We start from the raw sequence: 17515 nt of genomic DNA, 5'->3' as shown, positions 1-17515 counted from the left end.
ACATCTCCACGTATTTTGAGTGTGTGCACACATATGTCTATAACTAATTATTCTTTCTGCAAAGCCTTGTTACCGAAAGTTAAGAGAAGAGGCTGTGATTGTGCTCTTTATGACCCTTTCTGTAACTGGACTCCCCTCCTGTGATAATCAGGTAGGTGTTAATCTATTACTCCTTTATGAGTTCACAAACGGGAACTTATATGCAAAGAATCATATCCACTGTCTTTCCACATAAGTTATTTCTAGGGAAAATATGTTGACAAAGCGTAGGTAGCAGTCTACTAATACTCTATCGATTCAAACATCTACCATAGTAACTGCTAAGTTCTTATCTAAAGAGTAGGACCATTCTCAATCTGCATAAAGATACCGTTTATTTGCAACTTTTGTGGGGAGGAAAATACATGTATACTAAATAATCACTCGTTAGCTATACATGCCAGGAGTAAATGTCTTCAACTCCAAAATACGTTAATAATGAGCAGACTCCTGTGCCAGCTTATTCTGCTATAGTTTTTGACTCATCCACCTGCGTGAAGATAAAGAGAAATGTGTTACTTATAGTAAGAATTGACAAATCTGGGATGGATTTTGCACAAAAAGCACTTTAAATACATTTGAAACTATGGTATTCAGCTAAGTGTTCCCATAGTTTAAAGATATATTCATTTCTGAATGTTGCCAAGGATCTGAGTGCTATGAGCAGCTTGCAGCAGAGATTTGTGTGGTTGCTATGTGCAAAAGCCCTAGAATAAGCAAATGGGAAAGAATATCAGGGTGGGTAAATATTACTATAGTAACGACTTATTTCTATAGGAGAAATTTAGAAAATAAACCAAGAATCTCTGGAACATGGGTAGAAATACACGTTGTACAAAGTGGACAGTACAGAAAAACAAAAGTCATGTTTTTGATAGCCACTGTTAACACTTTTCATTTTGATATGGGATAACTAAAAATGTTACGCTTGGAGTGACTTTCTAATGCACTGTTTAGCATGGATAAAATCACGAGAGAAAGTGCAAAGCCCTGGGCAAAAGCAGTAGTGTTCCATTTTTCTTAACATGACAATACCAAAATGTGCTTTTTGTATGAGTAGTGTTCCAGAGAAGTTAATTGTATGTCTCCTTTAATTATATTATATCAAATAACTCTTGAGTGTGAAAATGATTGATTTGAGAGAGAGAACACAGATAGGAGGGGCAGAGGGAGAGAGATTCCCAAGCTGACTCAATGCTGAGTGCGGAGCCTAATGCAGGGCTCCATCACAACTTGAGCCAAAACCAAGAGTCAGATGCTTAACTGGCTGTACCACCCAGGTCCCCTGATTGTGAAATTGTTTAAATACAGCCTGGATCTTTTGGGTTGCTCTTTATCTGACTCATTTTTAGTGGGATAGAAAAAGGGCCACATAATTATTAAGGCAATTTTTTTGACTATGAAGTACAGACAGGTTTCTTTGCTGTCTTTTCTTCTGCTTTGGTGGTCTCAACCCTTGCTGTTCATTAGAATCACCAGGAGAAGGTTTACAAAATGGTTAACACCCATGTTCTACTTCAAATTTCTGGTTCAATTCTGATTGAAGGTGGAACGTGTGCATGTGTGTTTAAACTACTTACGTGGCTGTAATGTTTAGCCGGGGTTGAGAATTACTCTTCTAGACCTTTAACAAATCCTTAACAATTAACCACATTGTAGTGATCATCTATGTAAAAAATGTAAGCCCAGGTAGATGGCACCTGGTTATGTCTAGAGTATCTGGTAGTCTCCGGGCTCGCTCTCTGCAGCTCTGAATTTCTGGGATTTTAATTCCTTGTGCTGGGGTTTTAATTTTGTACTGATGGCTTATTATTAGTCTAATTAATGGCTGTATTATTAGTCAACTTCTATGAGACACTTAACAAAGAAACACCTGTGTGAAAAAGCAGGCACAATCTGGTGGGGTGGGATATCTGAGTTAAGAGGTGGCTTACTCCACAGAATGATGGTCGGTCCCCCCCCCCCCCCGCCAACCCGCCCCAGTTCTGCAGTGAGGAATTTCTGTTCAACAGTCCTTTGAGATTGGTTTTATTTCATTGGGACAACTCTGGACACCGAGGCTTAAAGAGAATGTTTAATTAGGAAATGGCAGAGCCTGGATTTGTGAGCAGATCTGTTTGTCTCTTAGACGCATTCTTTTTTCCTGTTACTACTTTGTTTTTCACAGGTTGAATGGATCTTCCATGGCCATGGTTCTTTTATGGCTTGCGTATGAATGAGATGGGCTGAGCGCTCATGATCAGCTCACGCTGCTGTGGTGAATACCTGTGGATATGAATACTTTTGGACTAATGTGGATAAATTACTCATTAGTGCTGTGTGACATCTATGTCCTTAAAGCTTTCATACTGTGAAGACTCTTTTTTATGTACAGGTTATACTGTGGTCATATAACAAACACATGTAAAAAGGATTCTTATAATTCTTTTCAGAAAGGAACTGTTGGAGCAGCCTACTAAAACCATATTTATTGAATGTATTAAATGTAATTTATTGAGATTTCTGTAAAACTTGTCATTTAGTAATGATTTCAAGTGAGGTAGTTCCTGATGATCAATTTTTATTAACCGAATGACTGGTAATGCCTTTGGTCAGAACCTTACGTGTCAGTTCAAGACTGTAAACTTACTAATAATGGGGAGGCACTCACCTTCTAGTTATAGCAGAGGTAATTACAAAAGCGGTTTTCATTACTGATCTTCTGTTACGTGACAAGACACTGCAGATATATTCTCTCTAATCTTTCTGAGTTAAGTGGAATCCTTATTTTGCAGTACAGAAAACTAGACTTTGCTAAACAAAAAACAAAAAAACACCAAACCTTCCCAAGACTGCAGTGCTAGAATGTGGTAGAACTAAGATTGAGACTTTTTTGACTCTAAAACCATGCTTTTGGCTGCCCTGGTAGGGAGACTGGCTTCCTTCCTGTTAGTCCTCCGTTTTTTGTTTTTTTTTTTTGTATTGTTTTTTTTTTTTTTTTAAATAAAGACATTTCATTTTAAGTGTTTCTTCAAAGTGATTGTTCCAAATTAGTTTATCCTTATGTCTCAAAGAGCCATTTACCATATGGATCTCCACTTCCCCTCTGTTTGGTAGATGGTTCTTTGGGGATTTTTTAAAAACCTTTCATGTATACAGGCCTGTGTATGAAATACAGTATACTTGCAGAAATGTGGTAGAAACTGTGCAGCTGAAAGAGATACTATAAACAAGCACCCATCTAACCACCACTGAGGCCAAGAAATTGAACCTGGAAGCCTTCTTTTCCCTCTAGTCATTTGCCCTTTCTCCCAGAGATATCCTAGCTTTATGAAAATCCCTCCTTTGTTTTGCTTTTTAATTTTACTATCTAAATATTTATCTGTAAATTATGTAGTTTTGCTGATTTCTAAGCTTTATGTGAATAGATTAATATAGCATGTATTTTGCATCTGCCTTTATTTGCTCAACAGATTCAGTGATACCATTTTCTGCATAGTGATCGTGTACATAATTTGTTAGATTTATTTCCATGTACTTAATAGATTTTTATGTGATGAAAATGGCATATTTATCAGAACTTTATTTCTAACAATTGCTAGTATATAAAAAACTAAAAAATTTTTTTGAGCTTTGATGTTATAGTCCATAATCTTGGTAATTAAAGCCCTTTAAAAGTGTAGTAATATAGTGAGGCCTTTGATTTTTTTTTTTTTCTATGAACATAGTATTCTCATCTGTCAATAATACTACGTTTTTCTTCCTTTTTAACCCTTATATCTTTTTCTTGCTTTACTGTCATGGCCAAGACTTCTAGTACACTGTTGAGTAGAAGAAATGATGGTAGACGCCTTGTCTCATTCCCCTTTTTAAAAGGGAATGCTTTTGAGATTTTACCTGTAAGTATTATGTTTCTTACAGGTTTTGGCATGTTATCTTCTTTTAGAGGATGAATTTTCCTTCTGTTGCTCGAGTTACTTTTTTAATCAATAGATGTCACTTTTTCTGTATCAAGATGAGAATCTGATTTTTTTCTTTTACTCTATTAATATGGCCAATTATATTGACTGACTTTGAAGAGAAATGAAGGGTGGAGTCCAGATTTAAATTCAATTTGAATAGGTATATGGTCCTTTTGAAATAATGCGGATTTGATGTGCCTGATATTTTCTTTAAGATTTTTAAATCTGTGATCAGGAATGAGACTGGCCTATAATTTTCAGCTCTTGCATAGCTCTAGTTGTGTTTTTGTACTTGGCTCAATCTAAACTCCAAGCTCTGGACGTGCCCTTTGCTGCTGTTCTCTGGATAGGTTTGTATAATTTAGCCTTAAATCTTGTGTTAAGTGTTACTGCTTTCGTAAATTTTTGGTAGAACTTGATGGTGAAGCCATCTAGGTATGCAGTTTATTATTATTTTTTTTTACTGTAGGAAAGTTTTTAATTACTGATTCAGTTTCTTAATGGACTGTTTAGGTTTTATATTTCTTGTGATTCCGTAAGTTGTATTTTTTGAGAATTTTTCCCAAGTTGTCCAAAGTTTTAAACTTTTTGGGATAAAGTTGGTTTAAATATGCTTTCTAATCTTCACTATCTGCAGTTATGTCTTTTTTCTCTGTTTTAATCATCGGTTTTCATTCAGAGGTTTAGCATGTTTATTAATATTCTCAAATGGCCAATTCATACTTTTGCCTATTGTTACTATTTTATGCTTGGTTTTCCATTGAATTTCTGCTCTCATTAGGATTTCCTTCTTTGTGCTTTCTTTGGTTTAGATTTGGTCTTTTTTTTTAAAGATTTTATTTATTTATTCATGAGAGACACAGAGAGAGAGGCACAGACACAGGCAGAGGGGAGAAGCAGGCTCCATGCAGGGAGCCCGACATGAGACTCGATCCCAGGTCTCCAGGATCACACCCTGGGCTGCAGGCGTCGCCAAACCGCTGAGCCACCCGGGCTGCCCTAGTTTTGGTCTTAATGCTTTGAGATGCATACTTAGCTTTGTAACTTTTAGCTGTTCTTAGAAAATAACATATATATTATATTTATTTCCTTTCTTTCCTTTTCTTAAGTAAGCTGTACACCCAGCATGGGCTTGAACTCATGACCTCGAGATCAAGAGTGTTACATGCTCTACCAACTGAGCCATCCAGGTACCCCTCTAACATACATATTTCTTATTTTAAGTAGTTTAGGCTTTAATCTATACATTTGAAGATGTAAGTTTGTTATACAGTTTGAAATATTGTTGATTTTTTACTTTTTTTCTTTGACCTTTGAGTTACTTAGATATTATTTAATTTTCAAATAAATTGGAGTTGTTTTAATTGTTCTGCTTGACAAAACATCATTTCTATTTCCTTTAATGTAGTACTGCTAGTGATGGTTTTTTTTTTTTTCAGTTTTTGTTACTCTAAAAGTATTTTTCTCCCCTTCATTCTTGAGCGGTGTGTTCATTGCTTATAGGATTCCCAGTTGGCAAATAGTTCCTTTTAGCTCTTTGAAGATATCATTCTATTGCCTTCCAACTTCAGTAATTTTTAAAAAAGATTTTATTTATTTATTCATGTGAAACAAAGAGATTGAGGCAGAGATATAGGCAGAGGGAGAAGCAGTCTCCCTGCGGGGAGCCCTAAGTGGGACTTGATCCCAGGACCCCAGGATCATGACCTGAGCCAAAGGCAGATGCTCAACCACGGAGCTACTCAGGTGCCCCCAGTAATTTTTTTTGTGGACAGTCATCAGTCTAATTATTGTCCCCTCCTTTTTAAAGATTTTAGTTTAAAAAAAAAATTATTTGAGAGAGAGCGCGCGCGTGAGCAGGGGTGAGGGACAGAGAAGGGGAGGACAAGTAGACCCCCTCGCCCCCAGCAGGAAGCCCTGAGGTCATGACCTGAATTGAAGGCTCCCAGGCATCCCTAAGGATTTTACTTATAAGTAAGTTCTACACCCAATGTGGGGTATGAACTCACAATCCCAAGATCAAAGGTTGCCGGCTGCATTGACTGAGCCAGCCAGGCACCCCTTATTATTGTTGCTTTGGATATAATTTGCCTCTTTCCTCTGGTTACTTTTATTTTTTATTTTTATTTTTTTCTAGTTTGTCACTTTTAAAATTTTATCTGCATCTTTAATTTTCTGCGTTTTTACTATGTTGTGTCGAAAGCTTTTCATATACCCTTTTTGGGTTTATTAGAGCTTCTGGAATCTGAGAGTGGAATCTTGAGTGAATTTTGGAAAGTTCTTGACTGTTATCTTTCTAGGTTGTTCCTAGTCCATTTTCTCATTCTTCTATCTCCAGTAAAATATTTGTTTCAGTTACCTGTTCTTGTACACAAGTCCCTAATAATTAGTGGCTTGGAACAGCAACCATTTCACTATTCAAAATTCTGTCGGTAGATTAGGGCTCAGTTGGATAATTCTTCTGCTTTTGCTTGGGATCTGTCATGAGACTGCAGACAGAAGGCATATGCAGCTCAAACATTGAAAATGCCCTCACTGACATATCTGGTGTCCTGGATAGGGACAACTGGAAGGTCGATCTCGATAGAGGTGACAGGAAATCTTAGGACTAGGCCTCTAGTCATGGTCTCTCCATGTAGTCTCTCCAGCAGGACAGAAAGGCTTCTTACATGGCGACTCTAGGCTCCTAAAAGAGCTTCTGGAAAAATCGAAGTGGTCAGGCTTCCTTGAGAAATAAGCCCAGAACTCGTATGGTATCACTTTGACTCCGGTATCGCTTTGACTCTGTTCCTTTAGTTAAAGTTAACCAGAACTTGAAAACTGACTAAGCTTTAATTTGGGAGGGGATGGCACAAGTTCATGAATACTGGGAAGCGTGGCTTGTTGTGTCCTATCTTTAGAAACTACCATACCTCTTACTCTGGCACTTTTGTCCATCCTTATGCCTCTCTGTAATTTGTTCTGAATGCTTCTATCCACCCAATTTACCTTTCAGCTCACTAATTTTCTTAATCTGTTGAGCTCCTAATTTAAAAAAGATTGATTTTCACATGTAGAACTGATATTTTCTTTTTCTCACACCCATGTCATTAAAAAGAGAATAATTTCTAGTTCCCTACTGATACATTGTTTTTCAATATTTTATTTTTTAAGTATCTCTATACCTAACATGGGGCTTGAACTCACAACCCTGAACAAGAGTTGCATGCTCTTTGGTCTGAGTCAGCTAGGCGTCCCAACCCTAATGAAAATTTTAAGTTTGGCTCTTAGCCCCTTATGTCAGGAGTAGTTATTTTACAGTCCAATTCTGACAGTTCTAATATTTGGAGTCTTTTTTTTTCTGTTGTGTCTTGTTTCTGTTTTTTCTTGCTCGCGATTTCTTTTCTTCTTGCATAAACGGTTACATTTGATTGTATCTGGATATTGTGTTTGAAAATCTAATATGCCTTATGCCCCTAAAGAATGTTTTTGTTTTCTGCTGTCAGATGCCTGAAGGTACTAGCTTTCTGGAAGCCTCTTATTAATCTAAGTCATCTGAGCCACCCAGATGACTTGAAGCTTGGCTGTAAGTCCCTATGAGGGCTAGTTACTTTCTGTTCAGTCTGCTTTTTTTTAAATCCCCAGATGAGATAGTCTATTCTTACTGGGCCCCAACTTCTGTTTTTTCTCCCCGAGAGGCCATCAGAAATAATCTTCATCCTCTCATTTTCTGAGAGTATCCGCAAATACAGTCGTGTTTTCACTTTTGTTTCATCTTTTTTACTTCCCAGCAACATGACAAGGTTAGTTTCACGGCAAGAAGCCCATTTCTTTCATATCCAAATGGACAACTTATTAAGAATTTGAAAGGCGATGGTGACAAAAAAGTAAAAGGTTGGTTACCATGCCTAAGCAAAGATCACCTGGAGTGCTAGCACACATAACCCAGATCATTTTCATAAGGTGCCAAGTCTGTATTTCCACACAAGTTACAATCCTGTAGCCTAGACAGACCTCTATATAGGGGTTTATGCATTTCATCATGCCAACTGCAACTGTATCTGAGCAAAACTTCCCCATGTATGTCCTCCTACCCACCTTTAGACTTGGTACTCAGTGGTTACCCACAATTTGAATAGCTCTTTTGTACCTTTTTAAGATATTTTCTTCCCCTTTGCTCAGCTGTTATTTTCAGTGGGTGTATTGTCCCCAACTACCTGCTCTGTTGTTACTGAAAGTAAATGTTGCTAATAATTTTTAGTATTCATTTGCTTTTTAGTCTTCATTCTGTAGGTTTTATGTGCATTCTTTATACATAGACGTAATACACATTAATGGTGATCATGTAGGACTAATAACTTGTCATATCACTAGTTTAATACTTGTTATGGTCAGAGTTGGCTTCCTGTGTTTTGCCTCCTTTTTAAACTGCTTTATAGTCCCAGACCATTAGAAGAACATCCAAGGCACTGTCTGAGCCATTGTTTTTCCGTACGTGTGGCTTGTGCTCCTCCTGTGTAAGAATTATCTGAGGGGGGCATTATTAAAAATGATCTGGTCCAATTATTGCATCTTTCTTTTCTTTTTTTTTAAGATTTTATTTATTTATTCATGAGAGACACAGAGAGAGAGGCAGAGACACAGGCAGAGGGAGAAGCAGGCTCCATGCAGAGAGCCTGATGTGGGACTCGATCCGGGACTCCGGGATCACGTCCTGAGCCGAAGGCAGATGCTCAACTGCTGAGCCACCCAGGCGTCCCTATTGCATCTTTCATACAGGGAAACACAATAAGAACAGTTAAGTACATTGAGTTTAACGTTGTGACTTAATTTTTTCAGATAGAGTTACATTTGGCACAATGAAATGCCTATGTAGGTGTCTGTGCTACAGCATTGTAACTTGTATGGACATGAGGACTTGGCACCTTAAGAAAATGATCTGGGTTATGTGATAGCACTCCAGGTGACCTTTGCTCAGGCATGGTAACCAAGCTTTTACTTTTTGTTGCTAGTGCCTTTCAAATCCTTAATAAGTTGTCCATTTGGATTTGAAAGAAATGGGCTTCTTGCTGTGAAACTAACCTTGTCATGTTGCTGGGAAGTAAAAAAGGTGAAGCCAAAGTGAAATTGTACATGTCAGGAGGGAGGTGATCATTTGGCAAGCCTTACTCCTAGCAATGCTGCAAATGTTCTCTCTCAAGCCTTCTCACCAATTGACCAGCTCCAGAGACCAAAGCACCTGTTCAGTTAAAATCCCTTTCTGGTATGCAGTCTGTGGATGGAATGTCTTTGAGAATGAAGTTGACTCCATATTAGAGTTACCTGAGATCTCCACAAAGTCGGTGGATCAAGTTTAAGAGTCTGTTAAGGTTTTTTTTTTTTTTTAAACGTTTTTTTTTTTTTTTTTAAACGTTTTTTTTTTTTTTTTTTAAAAGATTTATTTATTTATTTATGATAGACATAGAGAGAGAGGCAGAGACACAGGCAGAGGGAGAAGCAGGCTCCATGCAGGGAGCCCGACGTGGGACTCGATCCCAGGACTCCAGCATCATGCCCTGGGCCAAAGGCAGGCACTAAACCGCTGAGCCACCCAGGGATCCCCTAGAGTCTGTTAAGGTTTTATGGATTGCTCCTTTGTTACTCTAGGTGTTTTCCATTTTTTACTAGAAACATCCTTAATCTTGTTATTGTTTTATTTTTTGGTTGCTGTTTTGATTTACCCTCCTCTTTATCTTTACCATTATGATGCCCAGGCAGAAGTATTCTTTTAGTGGAGGTGGAGAGGTGGCTAGAAGAGCATCAGGTGGGATCCCTGGGTGGCTTAGCAGTTAAAGCGTCTGCCTTCAGCCCAGGGCGTGATCCTGGGGACCCGGGATCGAGTCCCACGTCGGGCTCCCTGCATGGAGCCTGCTTCTCCCTCTGCCTGTGTCTCTGCGCGCCCCCCCCCCCCCATCTCTCTCATGAGTAAATAAATAAAATCTTAAAAAAATAAAGAGCATCAGGTGACCAGAATTCTTCCTCTTTCTGACCATTGGGGACTTAGTTTATTTCTGGGAGCCTGGCAGTCTCCACATCCAAAAGACAGATTAGATGATACTCCTATTCAAGCTCTCCATTTCTTTATTTAAAGATTTTATTTATTTATTTGAGAGAGAGAGCACAAACAGCAGGAGGGGCAGGCTGAAGGAGAGGTAGAAGCAGACCCCCCTGCTAGGCAGGGAGCCCGATATGGGGCTCTATTCCAGGACCCTGGGATCATGACCTGAGCCGAAGGCAGATGCTTAACAAACTGAGCCACCCAGGTGCCCCTCTAGCTACCCATTTCTTAACAAAATTCTTAAAATTAGACATCTGCTATAGACTGCTTGTGTCACACACACCCCCCATTCATGTTAAAGTCCTTTTTTTAAAAAAATTAAAGTAATCTCCATACCCAGTTTTGGGCTCAGACTCAACAACCTTGAGATCAAGGTTGCTCTACTGGCATGCTCTACTGACCGAGCCAGCCAGGTGCCCCCATGTGTTAAAATCCTTACCCCAAAGTGATGATGCTATTAGGAGGTAGAACCTTTGGGAGGTGTTGAGGTTATGAAGGCTTTGCCCTCATGAATGGGATCAGTGCTCTTATAAAAGAGACTCCAGAGAGATCCCTTGCCTGTGTTCTGCCCTATGAGGCTACAGCAAAAAGATGGCTGTCAGGAAGTGGGCCTGCACCAGACACTGAATCTGCCAGCACCACGATCTTGGACTTCTTAGCTTCCAGATCTGTGAGAAATAAATGTTTGTGTTTATAAGCCATCCAGTTTATGGTGTTTGTGTTACAGCAGCCTGAACGGACTAAGACAGTATCCATGTGGCATTATTGCATACTCACTTGGATAGCTGAGTATCTCTTAGTTTAAAAGCATCTAGGCAGAAGCTAGACAGTTGGGAGTCATCAGTGTATAGATGGCATACAGAATTGTGAGCTCACGTGAGACCACCAAGGCAGGGAGCTGTAGAAGACAATAGGAGCCAGCTGAACACTGAGCCCTGGGACACCCTATTGTTGATGGTTAAAGGCACACAGAAGGAACCAAGAAAGACTGAATAGCTGTGGCCAGGAAAGTAGGAGAAGAACCAAGAAAACTGAGTGTCTTGGGAGTCAAATATGAAAAGTATCCCAAGAGGAGTGTTGTGTTCAATGCAGCTGCTAGTTTAGGTAAGATAAGGATGGAAAATTTACCATTGGCTGTAGCGATGTGAGGTCATGGTAGATCTTGATATGCGAGCACCCTTTTGGTGAAGGGATAGCACAGAGGGGACACATTATTTAATAGAGTGGTTGGGAGGAGGGGAATTAGCGAGTTTGGGAACAGAAGTGGTGCTGTCACTGGAAGGGGGCAGGCATGAGGTCAAGGTTTTCATTTTTGTTTTTGAGATAGGAGAAACCAAGTAATTGTAATGTATCATACAATTGGTACGTACATCTGGTAAGAATGATCCAGTAGAGGGAGAAACATTTATGAAATGAGAGAAACTGGGGACAGTTACAGAACTGTTGTCTTTGATGAGGCAAGAAGGATCTAATACACAAGGGGGCTGATCTTACTTAGGAGTGTAGCAAATTCATAGGAGGTCATTAGCACCAATGTCAAATGTGGTTCACTCTCTACCTTCTTGACTGACACATGGCAGGATTTTGTTTGCTGGCTCTGTAAGTCATGGTGGGGTCATGTAACTGCTTATGACTGGTGTTGTTTTAAGCGACACACGTCATTTCTGTGCGTAGGCATTTAATTGTCAGTGTGAACATCCTGAAAAGTTATTTCCCCCAGTGCATGGTCCCCAGCACTGTTCCAAAGGCTGGTTGCTCATCAACGTACATCCATGAGTAGGGACAACACAGAGTGGAGCCCCTAGCTGACCATTATGGACATCTAGCATCCTGTTGCTTTAAGTTGTTGTTCTTAGAGCATGAGCTTAGCCTACCTGAGTGATGTAGGCACAGATGTAGATAAAGAGGACTTAGGTAATGGTGGGGGCTTGTGGAAAGTTGGTTATGACAGTCTGTGGTGTTGCAGGGAAGTAGGCTAGTGAGCCGTCAAGCTGAGAGTGAGGATGAGAGGCATTGGAGATTTGAGGAAAGAGCAAAGGGGATGAAATAGTCATTAGGGAGAATCTTAGAGTAATTGGACCAGCAAAATGTATCATGATTATCAGTCAGGCAGCACTCAGGGCCCACTTGAGGTTGGTGGCCATTATTAAAATGAATAGTTGGTGTGGGTGTATTTTTCTTTCATTGCTGTTGACTGAGTGGGCACAGGCAGGGTGTAGGCAAATAACTGGATTTAAGGAGGAATTGGATTTTGCCAGGCAAATGTGACAGAGTGGAAAGGGGGTTGGGAGATAGATATAAGAGAGTGATTATGTAGCATATTCTTTCAGGACTTTTAATCAGCCTCAGACCTATTCTTAGGGGAGTTGGCACTGAGGACAGAGAGCCATCCTAAAAGTCAAACTCCTCTCATGCTGACCTTACAATTTACAAAGCACTTTCGCACATGGCAGCATAATGAGAAAGGGTAGATGGTACCATTGGATTGGCCATAAAACTGTGTAACTCTTGGCTTCTGTTGGGTTGAGGAGAAGGTCCCTTGGATCCCCATGTGCACATCCTCTGTGCTGTGTGAAGTGTCTGCCATAGTGTGCCCTCTTCCTGTTCTGTTATCCTCTTCTTTGCTTCTCTTTTCCTCTATGTATTTCTTTTTGAAATGTCTGTACTTCCCCTGCGTGGTTTAAGACCGACCATGATACTCCTTTTCCTCCTTTTGCATTTGCTGCTTTTCCCTTTGTTTCATTGTGGGATTTGGCTCTCTGCTGGGCAGGTAGGGAGGGAAGAGATTAGGCATGGTGGGTTACCACAATTCAGAATTAGGTTTAGGGGTTTGATCTATAAGCCCCAAGGCATCCCTCTAGAGAACCTGTGAATTATCCAAATTATATGTGAGAATACTAAAGCCTGGGGTTACTTGTATTATTTATGCAATAAGGGACAACTGTTACTACCTTTACACACACACCCCTTTTGACTCATGACTCCCCCCCCCCACACACACACACATAGGGAATGTTGGCTGTTAATGGCAGGAATTGTCCCTAATTCTACCACTTGGTTTTAATGTACACAGTGTGCCTCTTTCAGACCACGTAGATCTAAATAATATCCCAAAGGACACTCAATCAAAGCTCTGTTCTCTCTTTGCAGCTTCTAGGTAGAGATGCTGGTTCTAATTCTGGAACTGTTTAGAGGGATGCCCTGTGTTGGTATTGGGTCACTAGAAAGCCAGAGGGGCCAGCTAGTTCTAACAGTTGTTAAATGTGTCTCTTGTGTTTCTTTCTTTAGATAAGGACAAGACAGGACTGGTTTGAGGAGGTCCTGCTGTCTGCTTTTTTGTGCTAAGTTTGAACCCTGGGCTGAGGATTCCAGATGCCCATTCTCTCATGGCCATGCATGCAGCCCACCCTGCCCAATTTGAGAGGGGGATGATGCTCACATGGGGCCTTTGTGCTATATCAGAGAGAAGTAGTTCATACGTGGTGCATCAGGGTTGATGTTGGGAGCCTGGTGCTGTCCACAAGGAAGGAAGGGGCAGGCTTTAGCCATTGGGAGAAGTCATCTCTGGCTTCTAGGAACCTCCAGTACTCTAGTTAGGGTTTATTTTTGGTGTCTCAGAGATCTTTAGTGCTTCCTATTAAAACATGGACATCTTTGTGAGGAAGAGATCTTAAAAACTCCCTTGAACGAATACCATGTAGCTAATAATAAAGCTAATATAAAGCATTTATATTAGCATTTCCTGTGGCTAGATTTGGGAATGATGGACAATGAGGGATGAAAAGGGCAGAATCAGGCCTTGCCAACATCATAGTTTAAGCACCTGTCTGCTCAACAGCATGTGAATTTGAGGAATTTATAGGGTTTGCCGATTTCAGCTTGGGGCCACAGATTATTGCTTAAACTGATGACTCTTTGCACTGGCATCTTTGCTTTATTCATTACTCAGACCATCACCAGCATGTACATGCCTACTTTGGCCTCTCCTAGGCTGGTATGTTCATGGAGAGCTTTTCCCAGGATAAAGTTTCACAGATTGATTCTCTCTGCTTTTTGATCTGTACCTCCAGGCCAGTGCTCTGGGTTGGTAGCAGTGACACCATGTGTGAGTTCATTCAGATGGGGCTGAAGTAAGAAAATCTGGCATGCCCAAATGGGTTTCTGAAACGAGCTTTCCCTTTTTAAAAAAAAATCCACTGCAGTTTTGTGGAAGAGCCTGCAAATCACCTGGAAACTATGCAAATATATTTCTTATCTCATTTGCAATTTCATGTGCCTGAATAATACCTGCGGTGAAATTCAAAGGAAACTGTCCTTCAAAATCCTAGATCCCAAAAACCAAGGAGTCTTGAGTTACTGGGAAATGTGGTTATATAGTACCTGTTTCTTTTTTTTTCTTTTTTTACGATTTTTTTTATTCATTCATGAGAGACACACAGAGGTGGGGGGCAGAGACACAGGGAGAGGGAGAAGCAGACTCCCTGCAGGGAGCCCGATGAGGGTCTCTGATCCCAGGTCTCCAGGATCTCGCCCTGGGCTGAAGGCAGCACTAAACCGCTGAGCCACCTGGGCTGCCCAAGTACCTGTTTCTTAATGTCAAAGGCCTAAGAGATGGAAACATTCATTACATTTTTTCTCAAGATTTTATTTATTTATTCACAAGAGACAGGAGAGAGAGGCAGAGACATAGACCGAGGGAGAAACCGGCTCCTCACAGGGAGCCCGATGCGGGACTTGATTCCCTGACTGGGATCATGACCTGAGTCAAAGGCAGACCCTCAACTGCTGGGCCAACCAGCTTCCCCTCATTACATTTCTTTACAGGAGAATAGCCTTGGAAGTTTGAGCCCGTCCCTCAAGTCATCATTCTTAACAGTAGAAAGGTGAAATAAAAAATGCCTAGTTTTCTTTGAGGTTAGCCCTTTCTGAAAGGAAAGTTAACCCTGCCTTTTTTGCTCTGTTAATTTAAGAGTTATTTCTGTCCTTCTCTCAAATGTTGTTTCCTTAGAGTAACTTTTACATTTTGGAGGAATGCATGCTGGATCAGTGTTTGGAGTCATGAGAAAGTAAAGAGAATTTTGGTAGAGAGGGAGCCAGTGCAGGAGCCATTCATGAAGTCACAGTTGTTCCAAACACTTGTACACTCCCTCTCTGCATGAATTATTCATTTCGCTGCCTTTGTGATAATAGCCACAGTGTTCAGTCTCTAAGACTGTCTTGTGATATATTCTTCTTTTGCTAAAGGGCTACATATCAGCAGCCTCATTTGATTTAAAAGGCAATCCAGCATACCACGCATACCATTCGAGAAGAATGTGGGGATCCTTCCTGCTATGGAAATGTCACGCATGCTTAAAGTGACAAAGTTTGTCACAAGCAATGGTTTCAAGTACTTTGTAATTCTTCTTGGATCTTCAAAGCAGTTAATTGGAAGGGTTTTCATTTTCGAAAAGAAAACTCACTGAATTATTTGTTTTGCTTTTTAATGTCAAAATTGTTGAATTGGAAATGCAGAATATCCAAAACAGAGGGAAGGGAGTGAGTGTGTTTGTTAAATTATGATAAAATAAAATAAAACCCACATAACACAAAATTTACCATTTCAGCCATTTTTAATGTTCTCTGGTACAGTAGTGTGAACTATATTCATATGGTTGTGCCACAGATCTATAGAACTCTTTAATCTTGTAAAACTTTGATCTTGTAAAACTGTATTCATTAAGTAACATCTCCCCTTCACACTTCCCACCCCCAGCCCCTGGCCACCACCATTCTCCTTTCTGTTTCCAGGAGTTCAATTGCTTTGGATACCTTGTATAACTGGAGTCCTGCAGTATTTGCCTTTTTGTGACTGGCATATTTCATTTAGCATGATGCCCTCAAGGTTCACCCATTTTGTAGCATATGACAGGATTTTTTCTCCTTTTAATTTATATTCTAAAAAAATTTTTAAATTTATTTATCCGTGAGAGACGGAGAGAGAGTCAGAGACACAGGCAGAGGGAGAAGCAGGCTGTTTCACAGGGAGCCTGATGCCAGACTCGATCCCGGAATCACACCCCATACCCTGAGCCAAAGGCAGATGCTCAACCACTGAGCCACCCAGATACCCCAGGATTTCCTTTTTTTAAAAGACTGAATAATATTCCATTGCCTGTGCATAACCGCGTTTGATTTATCCGTTAGTTCATCTGCGAAGGTAGAGCATCCTTTTGTAAGGTGTTCTCATGAAAGCTTTCCTTAGGAGTTAAAGCAACTGAACCACAGAGAACATAGAAAAATCCAATGTGAGTCAGTCATGCTAAGCCATAGAACTTTTGTGATACCTAACATTAGACATTGATACTGGCAAAACTTAGAATTTCGTAAACAGAAATTCTAGTATACATGGTTTAGGTTCATACTCCCCCCCCCCCACTCCTCCCTCCTGTCACCCCACACACCCCTCTTAGAATGAAAGTTTGTCAGAGGAGCCTTAGGCATGATATGTCTAGGAGGCAGGACTAGAGCCAGTGTCCCGCCTATACAGACTGACACATGCGCTCAAGTGCTGGCCCAAGGACCCGGTGATAAACCGTGGCATTTAGTCCTCAATTTCTGCTTCTCTGACCCTCTAGAGGGAAGAGAGAAAGGGAGAGGGGCGGGGTGGGAAGGCAGCTGTTGTAGCAGTGAAAGGATGGATGACCTATGAGCTCATTAGGGTTAGTAATGGGTTCTCTCACTGGACTCTGGATCTTTCTCACACATGAGCTTCTCTGTGGATTCCAGCCCCGACTCCGAGCTGAAGCAGCTCTGGCTAAAGCAAAACCGCACCAGCAATCTGCTCTGTGGTCTGAGTTTAGCCTAAATGTTGCCAGAGCCCCAGAAGACAAAAGGTTTGACTTGAAAGAACACATGGTTTGTGAGACTGAATCATGTAGTGTTACTTTCACTTTTTCTTGACTTTGGTTTTTCCTCTGAGCAAAAGGAGGAGGCGAGGCAGATGGGGAGGCCTCATTGAGGTAGTGACTGGGCTCCCTGTTCTCACAGATGCCCTTGTGGCAGCAATTTCCTGTCTTCAGCAGGTACAACCTGTGAGGAGGAGCCTTTCCCGCCCACTCCCTGTCCCTTTATTATTCTTGGATAAGGGTGAGGAACAACGGAGGGTGGGAGCACCTCTCTTCCTTTTCCCTGCAGGTTGCCAGACCCACACACAGAGAGCAAGCACTCTCCATTCTGTCACTGAAAATGCACCCCCTCGCCTACCCTCAGGGGACTGTGGGAGTACCTTGCCTGTCTCTGCGAATTCTTTGCTTTCCTCCAAGGAAAGCCCAGCAGGGTGCTGTTGGGTGGATGAGGACAGGAGAAAAGCTTTCAGAAGTGCCTGACAGCTTTGAGAGAGAGACCTTAGGTGCCTGGGGGAAAATGCTTGCTGCCTGCCTCCCTGGAGACCCCCACCCCAAGGGCACTTCAGCAATGG

The 17515-nt window shown here is 40.9% G+C and overlaps 1 long non-coding RNA gene across 3 annotated transcripts in view; it reads left to right on the top strand.

The window, feature by feature from the left end:
• Positions 1–17515, top strand: part of LOC140596302 (uncharacterized) — a 128186-nt gene that overhangs the window by 21372 nt on the left and 89299 nt on the right. For 2 of the 3 annotated variants that reach the window (XR_011998336.1, XR_011998337.1), the window contains exon 4: positions 5090–5170. This is a non-coding gene — a long non-coding RNA (uncharacterized lncRNA). Of the gene's footprint in view, positions 1–5089; positions 5171–15300; positions 15403–17515 lie in introns of those variants that run through there. The other variant, XR_011998338.1, reaches the window with a different exon arrangement.

This window comes from Vulpes vulpes, chromosome X (genome assembly GCF_048418805.1).
Source record: "Vulpes vulpes isolate BD-2025 chromosome X, VulVul3, whole genome shotgun sequence".
In the NCBI taxonomy this organism is placed as follows: Eukaryota; Metazoa; Chordata; class Mammalia; order Carnivora; family Canidae; genus Vulpes; species Vulpes vulpes.
The sequence above is the reverse complement of the archived record's forward strand: the minus strand, read 5'-3'. Positions and strand labels throughout refer to the sequence as shown.